Source organism: Hyperolius riggenbachi, chromosome 1, assembly GCF_040937935.1.
Source record: "Hyperolius riggenbachi isolate aHypRig1 chromosome 1, aHypRig1.pri, whole genome shotgun sequence".
Classification (NCBI taxonomy): Eukaryota; Metazoa; Chordata; class Amphibia; order Anura; family Hyperoliidae; genus Hyperolius; species Hyperolius riggenbachi.
In genome coordinates, this window is record NC_090646.1 from 374,064,511 (window position 1) to 374,078,832 (window position 14,322).

Below are 14,322 nucleotides of genomic sequence, written 5' to 3' on the forward strand. Positions count from 1 at the left end.
CAAATAAGAATAATTTGTAGTATCATGTACCTAGCACTCTATGGGCTTGATTCACTAAAGCGTGCGAAGTGTTAGCAAGCCAGTGAAAAGCCAATTAACAGGTGCAAACTGGCTTAATATGCGCGTAAGAGTTTGCGCGCGTAAAGTTTACTGCTTCACGTGCTAAGTAGCGTGTTAAGTATAATTTGCACAAGAAGCAGATGATTTTTCACGTGAAGCGGTGCGCGCAAAACTTTACACACGCAAACTTTTACGCGTGCTAAAATAGCGTGCGATCAGTAACAGCTTTGCCGTGCAAACTAACTTAGCACCCTAGTTTGCACATGCACAGCTTTTAGGCGTGCTAACTGTGTTATCACTCTTTAGTGAATAAAGCCCTATCTCTTCATGTCATGCACTGCTCAGATTTATGCTGGCTACTCTATGCTTCTCATCTCATAATACAAAGTAAAAGGCACTTTTTACTGTGATTCTTCTAATGTGGTATATATGATCATGTGAGCAAAATACTCAAAAGGAATTTATGTGGGAGAAACAAGACAGACTCTACATGAGCGTATGAACCATCACAGGTTCACCATTAAAACGAAAAAAAAAAAAAATGAATATGCTGATCTCCCAGACCACATACACTTCTGCTCACATGGCCACAGTTAAGTGATCTTCTCATCATGGTATTAATGGGTGGCTTCAAATCGCACAACAAAAGACTAATAACAGAGACTAAGTAAATACATTGGTTAAAAATAGTAGATGAAGGTTGAAATAGGGATTCAAATTTTTTATGCAGATATTAGTAGCAGTAGAGTATTGTACCGTGTTAGCCATCAGTAAAAGCAATAACTTTTGAATCAGGATGATACCCTTTAACTTAAAAGAATAAAACTAAGCTTTCGGCTGTGCAGCCTTCTTCAGACTTAACAGGATTTAAGTCTGACTAAGGCTTCACAGCCGAAAGTTTGCTTAAGCAAGCCATACACTGGTTGATTTTAGCCATCAATCGACGGCCGATTCAACAGTTTTGATCGAGTCGGCTAGAATTCGATGCAGCAGCCTGATTTCCAGCCTGATTTTGATCGATTTGATCAATTGGTCCAGACAGAAATGCTGGCAGCCAATCGATGGCCCATAGGGTTGCATTGGATCGAATGGTGCAACACTGCATTTCGATCGAATTTCAATCGATTTCATTCTGAAATCTACTGAAATTTGTTTTCTACTGTGTGGCACACATCAGATACATTCCTGTGAGATTCGACCCGATAGCCATCTGACAGAAATCTATCTGATGGTCGAATCTTCTGCAAATCTATAAGTGTATGGCCACCTTTACTCTTATTCTTTTTAGTTAGCCAATAAATGGTATTATTCTGATTCAAAACTTCTTGTTTATGCAGATTTGATGGGTTTTAAATCCCACAATTTTTTTATTTTTCGTTTGATATATTTTTTTGTTTTATTTTTTATTTCCTACTCTGATGACGCTACAGCCCAATTTGAGCCTTGGCCTCCTTCAGTTTTCTGAATGCGTGACATCATACATGCATGCCCTTACTTGGAAACCAAGTGAGGGGCACGTGTATGCAGAGATGGAATCCCGGAAGCCAGCGAGGGACAAGTGGAGGCCGCTGAGAGGGAATGTATACACTTTATATGGAGACATTCACATTAGGAGGACATTTACATTAGGGAGGTACAGCATCGGGGCGGCGAGGCGGACATATGCGGCGCACAAGGCCGATTACCGAGAGATTTCATCCTGAAATTGATCGGGAATCGGCCTGTGGTGTATGGGCAGCTGACAGATCTCTCCTTGTCAGATTCGATAAGAGCGAGATTTGTCTCTTGGTTGAATCTACCCATACATCTCTATGTGTATGGCTATCTTAAAGGGAATCTGAAGGGAAAATAAACTTATGATATAATGATTTGTATGTGTAGTACTGCTAAGAAATAAAACATTATTAGCACAAATATGAGTCTCATATTGTTTCCAGTACAGGAAGAGTTAAGAAACTTCTGTGAGCTCTGCGACTTTATAAAGTCGTGGACAGCTCTGTCTTTTGAAGCACTTATCTCAACTGTCTCTCATATTTTCTTCTTTGTTTATGTTTTTTCTGCAGAGAAAATTTCAGGGCCTGTAGCCTGCTCTGTGAAATCATTTAAAATGCTGAGTGTATTGTGGAAATTGCAATTATTGCAATTATTAGAGAATGATGCAATGTTATAAAAAGCTATATACCTGAAAATAAAAATATGACACTATTTTCTTTGCTACTAATGTTTTATGAAGTATCCGTACTACACAACCGATTCATTAAATCATGGGAAGGAGGGGGAGGTTTCACTTCAGTATCACATTAAAGAGACTCTGAAGTCTCGTTTTTCACCTCTTTTCTTCATATAATCCTGTTCTGCATGAATGCCCCAATAGATTCGCTGCATCCCCGCGGCAAATGGGCGATTTATTACTGTTTTTACAGCCCTGCAAACCTCCGTAGCTTCTCTTCCTGGAGAGGCAGAGCTTTCAGCTGTAGCTCTGCCTCCTCCGCAGTCAATCTCTGCTCATCGCCGCCTTTCCCCACCCCTCTCAGTCTTCTTTCACTGAGAGGGGTGGGGAGGAGGCGGAGATCCGCGGAGATTGATTGCAGAGAGGCTGAGCTACAGCTCAAAGCTCAGCCTCTCCAGGAAGAGAAGCCCTGTGTGTCAGGGCAGCATAATCTACGACCTGCAAAGTCGTAGAACTTTGCAGGTCAATTACACAGCAATAAATCACCCATCTGCCGCGGGAATGCAGCGATTCAAGGGGGGCATTCATGCTTAACAGGAATTTATGAAGAAAAGAGGTAAAATACGAGACTTCAGAGTCGTTTTAAGTCTGTGGAAAGTCTATGAAAAATGATGTTCAATCAAACAAGTGGTCTTATCTTTTGGTCATAAATTAGAATGCATGCCTGTGAAACCTTCTTAATGTTGTAAATGAGGGCATCCAATGACTTTTATTGCAGAACAATGTATCTCCTTTTTTATATCTAATGTATATAAGCTGCACTCTAAGTTTTGACAGTATACAGGAATGGGTCGGATGAAGGCTTCATAGCCGAAAGCTTACTGCTTTTCTTCTCAGCTAGCCAATAATCTGTATCATCCTGATTCAAAACTTCTTGCTACTCATCCAGGGCAAGCAGACTGCAACTGAGAATTACCGCTATACTGTATATCCTTAAATAAAAGTAATTGCATATGGGCTAGACATTGCTAGGCCAGAGGAAATGGCAGTAGCTATTCCTGACAGGCATCGAGTTATCTCAGAGTGAGTACAATGTATGTAGCATGTTTATGTAGTCTATATATCAAGAGTGTAAGGCCCCGTTCACACTTGCGGTTTTGCAAAAACCGCACCGGATGTCCGGACCGCACCGGAGCCGGATCGGACCTGACCCGTGCGGTTCCAGTCCGGATCCGGTCCGGATCCGGTCCGGTTGCATACGGTTTCCGTGCGGTATGAACACGGTTGCGGTCCGGATCCGGATTCTTAAAGAGATAACAACCTGTATAAATACCTGGGGTTCTGGGAGGTCAGCAGAAGCTCTGGGGTCATTGTTGGAGACAGCTGGACGTGTGGAGACCATCCTTGGATACAGAGACAGCAGTTGGGACCATGGATCCAGTCATTTTTTACGCTTATTACCTGGGAATTCTCTCCTTCCTGTTGTTTACCTACTACTATGTGGGGAGAAGGCGTGCTCCTCGCAGGAGATGGTGGGTGCACCCTCTACTAGCCAGGAGGCAGAGGAAGGGAGAGTTCCAGGCCCTCTACCGGGACCTCAGACGACACCCACAGAAGTTCTACAGCTACACTCGGATGTCTATTCCCCTGTAAGTATCTAGGCCTAAATACACCAACCCCCACCATCCCTAAACACCCCACCCTCACCCCCACAACACTTCATCCCTGTATACCTAGCTAAACACACCACCCTGACCCCCACACCCCTGTATACCTAGCTATACACTACACCCCCACCCTCCACAACACTCCCAAACCTCTGTAAACACACCTCCCCCATCCTCCACCCAACACCTTGTCCCACAACATACTTTACAGCTTCTTCCTTTCCATCTCCTGACAGGTTTGATACCCTTTTGGAGATGGTGAAGGATGACCTTAGGAAGGATACCACGTTCAGGAGAGCAGTCACACCACAAGAACAACTACTCATCACACTGAGGTATGTAAAAACAATTTTTTTTATTGCAAAAACAACCACTTTCCAACATGGAAACATTCTTCCAACATGGAAGACAAAAAATAACATATCTATGGTATAGCCCGGTCAGTTTTAAGGAACACCAACCACCAACTTTGTGCTGGAAGAGTTGCAGGGCATAGCTGCCCAAGTGTCTTTCGGGGACACAAGTCCCTAATATTAAAGTGCTTCAAAAACCTAACCACTGGCACAGGACCCTCTGAGCCATGGATGAAGGACACAGGTCAGTGAAAAGGCTAGGCCTCTCACCGACCAGTATAGGTGTCCTTCATCCATGGCTCCAAGGGTCTTGTGCAAGTGATTAGGAACAAGAACAAAGTGAGGAGCAAGAGGAACCGATGGCAGAGGAGCAGGACTACAGGTAGTGTCTTTCGGGGACACCAGGCCCTAAATTTTTAGTGCTTCTAAAACCTAACCACTGGCACAGGACCCTCTGAGCCATGGATGAAGGACACAGGTCAGTGAAAAGGCTAGGCCTCTCACCGACCAGTGAAGGTGTCCTTCATCCATGGTTCAAAGGGTCTTGTGCAAGTGGTTAGGAACAAGAACAAAGTGAGGAGCAAGAGGAACCGATGGCAGAGGTGCATGACTACAGGTGCAGTGCAACAGGCACAAGGTTGTGACCCAGGTAGTGTCTTTCGGGGACACCAGGCCCTAAAATTGAAGTGCTTTAAAAACCTAACCACTGGCACATGACCCTCTGAGCCATGGATGAAGGACACAGGTCAGTGAAAAGGCTAGGCCTCTCACCGACCAGTGTAGGTGTCCTTCATCCATGGTTTCAAGGGTCTTGTGCAAGTGATTAGGAACAAGAACAAAGTGAGGAGCAAGAGGAACCGATGGCAGAGGAGCAGGACTACAGGTAGTGTCTTTCGGGGACACCAGGCCCTAAATTTTTAGTGCTTCTAAAACCTAACCACTGGCACAGGACCCTCTGAGCCATGGATGAAGGACACAGGTCAGTGAAAAGGCTAGGCCTCTCACCGACCAGTGTAGGTGTCCTTCATCCATGGTTTCAAGGGTCTTGTGCAAGTGATTAGGAACAAGAACAAAGTGAGGAGCAAGAGCAACCGATGGCAGAGGAGCAGGACTACAGGTAGTGTCTTTCGGGGACACCAGGCCCTAAAATTGAAGTGCTTTAAAAACCTAACCACTGGCACATGACCCTCTGAGCCATGGATGAAGGACACAGGTCAGTGAAAAGGCTAGGCCTCTCACCGACCAGTGTAGGTGTCCTTCATCCATGGTTTCAAGGGTCTTGTGCAAGTGATTAGGAACAAGAACAAAGTGAGGAGCAAGAGGAACCGATGGCAGAGGAGCAGGACTACAGGTAGTGTCTTTCGGGGACACCAGGCCCTAAATTTTTAGTGCTTCTAAAACCTAACCACTGGCACATGACCCTCTGAGCCATGGATGAAGGACACAGGTCAGTGAAAAGGCTAGGCCTCTCACCGACCAGTGAAGGTGTCCTTCACCCATGGCTCCAAGGGTCTTGTGCAAGTGATTAGGAACAACAAAGTAAGGAACAAGAGGAATCAAAGGCACAGGTGCAGGACTACAGGTGCAGTGCAACAGGCACAAGGTTGTGACCCAGGTAGTGTCTTTCGGGGACACCAGGCCCTAAAATTGAAGTGCTTTAAAAACCTAACCACTGGCACATGACCCTCTGAGCCATGGATGAAGGACACAGGTCAGTGAAAAGGCTAGGCCTTTCACCGACCAGTGTAGGTGTCCTTCACCCATGGCTCCAAGGGTCTTGTGCAAGTGATTAGGAACAACAAAGTAAGGAACAAGAGGAATCAAAGGCACAGGTGCAGGACTACAGGTGCAGTGCAACAGGCACAAGGTTGTGACCCAGGTAGTGTCTTTCGGGGACACCAGGCCCTAAAGTTCAAGTCCAGCAAAAACAAAAGTTCCCTTACATGGTCATCTGAACACCTCTGAACCTTGGTTGAAGGAGATGGGGCAGGGAAAAGGTTGGGCTAAAAAGCCCTGGGATGGTATCCTTCCTCCGAGGATCGGAGGTATTCAGAGGAGCATGTCCAGGAACAATTTGACTTTTTTTTTCAAATTGGATCGGCACCACTACTAGAAAAGGTGGGAGTTGCTGCCTGGAAATCTGGACTCTCTTGGGTGCTGGTCGTGGATGAGCTGGACCCTGACAGCGGTGGCCCATATTGACTGCCTCTGTAGCCGGTGTACATCTGTGATGATTGCCAGGTGGGCACCGCTGTTGGTTGTGGGGGTCTAAAAATTGGTGGTTGCAATAATGGCGTGTCCATGTGTTGTTTGATCACCTCCAGCAAAGTGGAATGGCACGCCATCATGTTTTGGGAAGGCACCTTTTCCAAATATGGTATTAGAGACATCACAGTGTGAAAACACGGGTGTGCCTGCAATTTCAGTAGTTCCTTGCTTTGTTGATGCATTTGCTGCATCATGTTCTGCAGCTGGCCCACCGACTGATGATGCTGCGCACGCAGTTGGTCGATTTCTCCTCTGTGCATCTCATGCATCATTTTAAGCTCGTCCCTGTAGTGCCCATGTACAGCGTCGAGCTCACATTGCAGTGAAGTGATGTGGGACTTGTACTGCTCCATGATATGGCCCCTGTCCTCATCTTGCAACTGCCGGGTTATGAGAGTTTGGTGGCTCTGAAGAATCCCGAGAAGTCCGGAGACAGCCCCGGACATCTCGGACTCTGTCTCTCTCCTTGTTGGGGGGAGGGTACCTCGACGCCTCACTGGTGGGGTGGTCCTCACTGGTGGTGTGGCAGCATCTTCCCGTCCTCTGGCCTGTGTCGGGGTTGCCCTGCGCGCTGGTTGTGCTGCAGTCTCTCGGTGCTCCTCACTTTGTTCTTGTTCCCCTGGAGCTTCCATAGCGGTCGATTGTGGAGGTGCAGCTTCTTCCACACTCGGTCCTGCAACCTCAACATCCAAGCTCTCTTCTACCAAGTCATCATCAAAGGAGAGAGCTGGGATAGCTAAGGACTCCCTCCTCCTACTCCTCTCCTCGGGGAAATAGGTTACATCGGCGACGTCATCATCCACCAAGCTCTCCTCACTGCTGAACCGTGCCTCCTGGGTCGGTTCCTCTTGCTCCAAATTGTCTTCAGTCCTGTAGATAAAAACAATATTTATTGGTGTGCCAAACAGCATGTGGCGTCAATTCACAGAGCTAGCAAACACTAGCCAACACTTTATCAACCGTTTCTACCAAACATTTGATAAAGCTTGTGAGAAAAGTTCGCTAGCCATGGGAATTGAGGCCAGTTTATAGCAATACATGGCCGAAGTCATGGTAGTTGTCTGCTAAAATGAGCTCTCAGTTCCTGCCCACAGTAGTGGTACTTACAGTCTAGGTTCCAGGCTTGCATTGATGAAAGACAATTGCTTGGCAAATTGGTAGTCTTTTTGTCGCTTTCCCCCGCCACTGCCACTTCGTTCGGCAAGTTTTTTCTTCCGTAGCCATTTCACGTATGCATCACGTATATTGCGCCACCTTGTCTTGAACCTTTCTCCTGTAACGACATGAAAAATTGATTTCGATTATTTCTCTCGTAGGTACATCGCAACTGGACAAACATATACATCGCTACATGTCACATTTCGTATTGGGAAGAGCACGGTGGCAGGCATCGTCGTGAGGACTTCGAGGATCCTTTGGACGCGACTGAGGGCCACATACATGCCTGTGCCAGACACCACGAAATGGGAGGCGATCGCCCAGGGCTTCTGGACCGAGTGCAAGTTTCCTAATTGTGTTGGCGCACTGGATGGGAAACACATCCGGCTTCAGAAACCCGTGGGGAGTGGCAGCCATTATTTCAACTATAAAAAATACTTTAGCATTGTTCTAATGGCAGTGGCAGATGCGGACTACAAGTTTGTGTACGTGGACGTGGGGTCGTACGGTAGTTCCAATGACTCTGGAATTTTCCAGCGTACGACCCTTTGCCGGCTGATGGAGGAAGGCAGACTGCGTCTCCCCCGTGACAGACCCTGGCCTGGGACAAGGGCACCGGCCTACCCCTATGTGTTTGTGGGGGACGAGGCCTTCGCCCTGTCCGACCATGTAATGCGTCCGTACCCAGACAGGGGACTTGATGCCAGCCAGCTACACTTCAATGCTCGGTTGAGCCGTGCAAGGAGAATGGTGGAGTGCACATTTGGGATCCTGGTGTCAAAGTGGAGGGTGTTCCACACGCCCATGCTGCTGAAACGGGGCAACGCAGTTGTCGTGGTGAAGGCAGCATGCATCCTCCACAACTTTGTGCGGCAGGAGGAAAGAGAGACTCCGGAACCCCCGAATGTGCTTCCACTAATGCCCCTGCGGAGGTATGCAACCAGGCCAAGGGTAGTGTCACTGCGGAACAGGGACCAACTGAGACTTTATTTTACCACACCACCAGGACGAGGGTGAATGTTTGGTTTTTAATATGTTTTGTTAAAATGTGTTTATTTTGGAGTTTCAAGTTTTTAAGTGATTTTAAATGTCTTAATTTTTTACAATAAATTGATGTTTAATAATTGGTCATTGTGTATGTTTTATGTGCACAGGTGGGGTACATCGCAGGTGGGTGGGAGACATCACAGGTGGGTGGGAGACATCACAGGTGGGTGGGAGACATCACAGGTGGGGTACAGGTGGGTGGGATACATCACAGGTTAGGTACAGGTGGGTGGGATACATCACAGGTGGGGTACAGGTGGGTGGGATACATCACAGGTGGGTGGGATACATCACAGGTGGGGTACAGGTGGGTGGGATACATCACAGGTGGGTGGGATACATCACAGGTGGGGTACAGGTGGGTGGGATACATCACAGGTGGGTGGGATACATCACAGGTGGGTGGGATACATCACAGGTGGGGTACAGGTGGGTGGGATACATCACAGGTGGGTGGGATACATCACAGGTGGGGTACAGGTGGGTGGGATACATCACAGGTGGGTGGGATACATCACAGGTGGGGTACAGGTGGGTGGGATACATCACAGGTGGGTGGGATACATCACAGGTGGGTGGGATACATCACAGGTGGGGTACAGGTGGGTGGGATACATCACAGGTGGGTGGGATACATCACAGGTGGGGTACAGGTGGGTGGGATACATCACAGGTGGGGTACAGGTGGGTGGGATACATCACAGGTGGGTGGGATACATCACAGGTGGGGTACAGGTGGGTGGGATACATCACAGGTGGGTGGGATACATCACAGGTGGGGTACAGGTGGGTGGGATACATCACAGGTGGGTGGGATACATCACAGGTGGGTGGGATACATCACAGGTGGGGTACAGGTGGGTGGGATACATCACAGGTGGGTGGGATACATCACAGGTGGGGTACAGGTGGGTGGGATACATCACAGGTGGGTGGGATACATCACAGGTGGGGTACAGGTGGGTGGGATACATCACAGGTGGGTGGGATACATCACAGGTGGGTGGGATACATCACAGGTGGGTGGGATACATCACAGGTGGGTGGGATACATCACAGGTGGGGTACAGGTGGGTGGGATACATCACAGGTGGGTGGGATACATCACAGGTGGGGTACAGGTGGGTGGTGAACAGGTGGGTGGGCAACACGTGGGTGACACAAATCCATAGCAAAAGTGGAATACATCACAAGCTAACCACAAGCCCCCCAAAAAACTTCTAGTCAACATACCCTCTGTGCCTTGCTGTCTCTTGCTCAAGTGCTCAAAGTCCTCCACATACAGCTTGGCAATTTTTTTCCACAGGCCTCTGCATTTTTTGATGTTGCTGTGGTCCGCATCCCCCTTGTCCCACAGGGCTGGTACCTGCTGCACCTGTAGGATGAGGTCTTCTGATGTGTAGGGCCTCACCCCCTCGTTATCAGACATATCGTCAGACATGTTGCTGCCAAAGAGCTCCAGCATGAAGTCACTGCTGCTCCACTCTGTGAACGCTGGTGCCATGTGGTCCCCATCCAAAATGGCCAACATACTATAGAGTCAGCATAGGAAGTGTGGTATAACATCCGGTTTTTATAGCCAGTGTGTTGTGCGCTCTCCGGTTCTCATTGGTTTCCATTGGCCGGATGCAACATTCCGGCTCCGGTCCGGATACGTCAGCCGGACCAGCCGGACCAAAAAATAGCGCATGTTGGAACGGACGCCGGAGTCCGGATCCGGTCCGGCTCCGGTCCGGACGAAACGGACGCATGTGAACGGTCGCATAGACTTTCATTGCTATGCCGTGCGTCCGTTTCATCCGGTCCGCATGCGGTCCGGCTCCGGCACGGCTCCGGCACGGCGATTCCGGATAGCAACCGCTAATGTGAACCAGGCCTAAGCAGTGTCTCCCAGAAAGGAAAGTCTGGGTTACAAAAAGTGTGGGTGGTGGTGAAAAGTTATTGCAGTCTGGTCTGTCTTGTGATCTTATGCCTATTAACCATCCCTGTTCCATTACCACTGACTACATATATTAGATAGCACAGACAATACAATCAGTACTACAGTACTATAGCGGATTATCTCTGCTAGCTTTATTCAAAAATCATAATTTCAGGACAGTGAGTGAACCCATGCAAGTCTTTCCATTATGCTTTTGTAGGATAAGCATACATCCAAAATCCCTGATTTATAGTACATGTAGGAATTCATTTATTATACTTTTGTAATGTCTGCAATGCCTCTTTTATTTCATATATTAACATTTTTTTCTGAAATCATTTAATCTCATAATTCAAACACATTAAGCGTCCATGATAGCGGCTTAATGTTAATTAGTGCCAAATTATGCCTGTGAATTAACACTTGTACAAGAAATTGCACATAATTGATCTCTGTGTATTATCGAAAGAATTGTAACAACTTTTTAGTTGACTATCGTGTGTGACTAAAGGTGGCCACACATGATACAATAAAATGATCCAATTGTATGGCAATTCTTTAAAGAGACTCCGTAACAAAAATTGCATCCTGTTTTTTATCATCCTACAAGTTCCAAAAGCTATTCTAATGTGTTCTGGCTTACTGCAGCACGTTCTACTATCACCATCTCTGTAATAAATCAACTTATCTCTCTCTTGTCAGACTTGTTAGCCTGTGTCTGGAAGGCTGCCAAGTTCTTCAGTGTTGTGGTTCTGTGATGCATCTCTCCCTCCAGGCCTCTCTCTGCACACTGCCTGTGTATTATTTAGATTAGGGCAGCTTCTCTCTTCTCTCTTATCTTTTACAAGCTGGATAAATCCTCCTCTGAGCTGGCTGGGCTTTCACATACTGAGGAATTACATACAGGCAGAGCTGTCTGCACTCTGCAGGAAGAAACAGCCTGACACTTCAGTGGAAGATAGCTGCAGGGGGAAAGAAACACACAAATGATCTCTTGAGATTCAAAAGGAAGGGTGTATACAGCCTGCTTGTGTATGAATGTATTTTCTATGTGTGGACATACTGTACATCAACCTACTTCCTGTTTTGGTGGCCATTTTGTTTGTTTATAAACAAACTTTTTAAAACTGTTTTTAACCACTTTTAATGCGGCGAGGAGCGGCGAAATTGTGACAGAGGGTAATAGGAGATGTCCCCTAACGCACTGGTATGTTTACTTTTGTGCGATTTTAACAATACAGATTCTCTTTAAAAATGATCGTACTTGTACAGAAAAATTGTTAGATTTTTTTCTTATTTTTTTCAAGAAATCTGATTGAATTTCCCTTTTTTTAAGATAAAAATTGATATGGAGTGGTAGATTTTTCTGATCAATATTCATGAATATTGAATGGTGTAGGGTAGATCCAAGTGTTTTAAAATATTTCCATAATTGGGAAATAGGGATTGAACAAGCGTGTGGCACCTGGGTCAGATTTTTCAAATGTAACAGAAATCAGTAACAGTTATCAGAAAAAATGATTGTAATTCTTGAATTGAAAAGATGGTGTGTGGCCACCTTTAACTACTAAACAACCGCGTCACACCAATGGGCGTGACCGTGGTGGCAGCCCCAGGACCGCCTAATGGCAATTGGCGTCAAGTCCTGGGGCTGGCTTTTGCAGGAGATGCGTTCGCTGATGCGTGCGCATTTCCGCTTGGTAGGCTCCGGCTCCTCTGTGCCTTTAGTCTCCCAGCGGCGAGACTGTTAGATGGCAAAACCGCCGGCTATTAGCATAGTACAGTGCTGCGATCTACAGCACCGCAGTACTGGGGACAGCCGTGTTACGGCTGTCCCCGTGGGACACAGGAGAGCGATCATCTGTCATAGGCTGAAGCCTATGATGATCAGTCCCCACCAACAGGAAGCTCAGTTGGTGGGGAGAAAAGGGGGGGGGGGGGAATCACTTGTGTGCTGAGTTGTGCGGCCCTGCAGTTAGGCCTTAAAGCTGCAGTGGCCAAATAAGCAAAAAATAGCCTGGTCTTTAGGGGGTTTAACACTGCGGTCCTCAAGTGGTTAAAGAGAAACTGTGTGCAAACCCTATGAAGTAAAACACACTTGTGAAAACAGTAGACAACTTGTCATCAGGGTCGTAACAATGGATGCGCAGGCCCTTGCAAACAAAATGATCCCAGGCCACCGCCACCCAAACACCCCTCTCTCTCAGACCCCTCCTCCTGCCAGAGCTTGTTAGCTTGTCATTGCTTCTTTATGATCAGTCATTTTATTACATAATATACAAATGTATTTATTTTTTTACTTATTTTTATTTATTTATAAATATTTATGTGCGTGTGTGTGTGTTGTGTTGCATACACAGTTAATTATTGTATACTAGATCTTGAACACCCACATAGTACATGTGTGGTATAAAGGGCACTAGACATTAGAATATTATGGAAACAAAACAGTTAGACTTTACTTAGAACAGAACAGCACATGCAGGGTAGAATAAACCTTGCAGGCAAACAGGAGTATAGCATTAGTCACAGCAATATAATGCATTATTCAGTTTGTCTTTTGATAAGAAATTCTGATTATTTTTCTAAGTACTATTACTACTTTACCAGTTATATTAAATGTCAAGAGGTTAACAGCACATATGTTGTGTTTAAATAATGTAAATACTATAATATTGAAAAATTACAAAACCATACTTGTGAATAAGACTTTTAATAGGTTATGTTAACAATCCAAAAGTCTAAAACTTTATTGGTCTAAATAATAACTCCTGATTACAGGGCCGGATTTACAACTTAGGAGCCTGTAGGCACAGGTCTTCTGGGGCCCTAAACTCCGCCCCTCAACACAGGCCACACCCCCAAGTAAAAATATTCTAATTCTAATCCCTGTCTCATGTCACTTACTGTCCTTAGAATCTTACACTCTAACCGCTGTCTCAAGTCATCCTTAGTGACATAACAAAATAATTAGAGTATAAGCTGGCATCCTCATATAAAAAAGTAATTTCACCACAATTAATAATTTGCCATTAAAGAGCACAGGCTGCAGCACAACACCGCTGATAAACTGCTAGAAAAGAGGAGGAAAAGGAAAGATTGGCAGGTGGAAAAAGACAGCTTCAGTGTCACTCACTGCCTGTCCCACTAGTGGCGGCTCTGCAATGCACCAGCAGCAGTCTTCCGTATTGTAAGGGTCCTCCCTTGATGATCTCATCAAGCAATGACACTTAAAGACACAATGCAGAAGAATACTATATACAAGAAATACACCAGCACACAGTATATGTTTGCAAAATAGAGTAATTTGTATTAAAGAAAAAAAACAGAGTATTTTGTATCAACCATCAAAGAACAGACCAGTAATCAATGAGTATCATTGTAGATAACGGCAAACAAATCTGACCAGAACAGCTGATAATAGATCCCAATACTTTAAAGAGGAACTCCAGTGAAAATAATGTAATAAAGAAGTGCTTCATTTTTACAATAATTATGTATAAATGATTTAGTCAGTTTGCTCATTGTAAAATATTTTAAATCCCTGATTTACATTCTGACATGTATCACATGGTGACATTTTTACTGCTGGCAGGTAATGTAGCTGCTGCATGCTTTTTTGGCAGTTGGAAACAGCTGTAAACAGCTATTTCCCACAATGCAACAAGGTTCACAGAC